We start from the raw sequence: 808 nt of genomic DNA on the forward strand, positions 1-808 counted from the left end.
CAATGTGCGCATCTGGGACTCACTCCGATTTTCGTACTACTATTTGTGATGTAGAGCGTGGGTAAATTGTGGTATTTAGGGCGGCCGGCCTGCAAGGGCGGGCTCTCAGGCCGCTCATCCCCCTCCCCGAGAACGGCGACTCCTGACCGAGTGGGGCGGAGGGGTTAAATTGACCCCTCCGCCCCACGTAAACCTCGGTCGGGAGCGTTGGGGCGGGCCAGGTCCGGACAGGACCGGGCCCGGCCAGCAAAGCCCCTACAAGGGAGGTACGGCCGGACGGGGGGGCCCACGTCCGGCCACTGAAATGGCAAAACGGGTCGGGGGGAACCTTACCGACCCGGGAAGGGGGCGGGAGCAAAGCACCCCGCCCTGCGGCCGAGGGCGTCCTGGAAGTTATGCGCAAGCGGTTCCCGGGACGTCCTCTCTATGGCGGCATGGGGTTCGGTAGAGGTTTTAGTGGGTAGGCCGCCTCCGGTGGTTATTTCCGGAGGGGAAGAGTCCCACACTACCCCTGGAAAAATCCCGTATTTCCCGAGGATGTGCGTAACGTATTTCCTCTGCCTAAAAAAAAAGGGTAAATTGTGGTTTTGGTAATTATTTAGTTTAGCGGCAACAGCTCCGATTTCGATAAAAATAGACTCAATCTACACGTTTTTGCATGCCAAACAACTTTTTCCTCTGACAAAATCGTCGCTCTTTTTCTGCGAAGCAAGATATTAATAGACAAAGTTGAGGGCGTATTAGGTTAGAAAATCTGTCATACCATCTATTTCTAGCTATGTAACTGGGGGGCTTCGTCTCCCAGACC

This window comes from Odontomachus brunneus, unplaced genomic scaffold, assembly GCF_010583005.1.
Source record: "Odontomachus brunneus isolate Ranch 3 - 2012 unplaced genomic scaffold, Obru_v1 Obru_scaffold_269, whole genome shotgun sequence".
NCBI lineage: Eukaryota > Metazoa > Arthropoda > Insecta > Hymenoptera > Formicidae > Odontomachus > Odontomachus brunneus.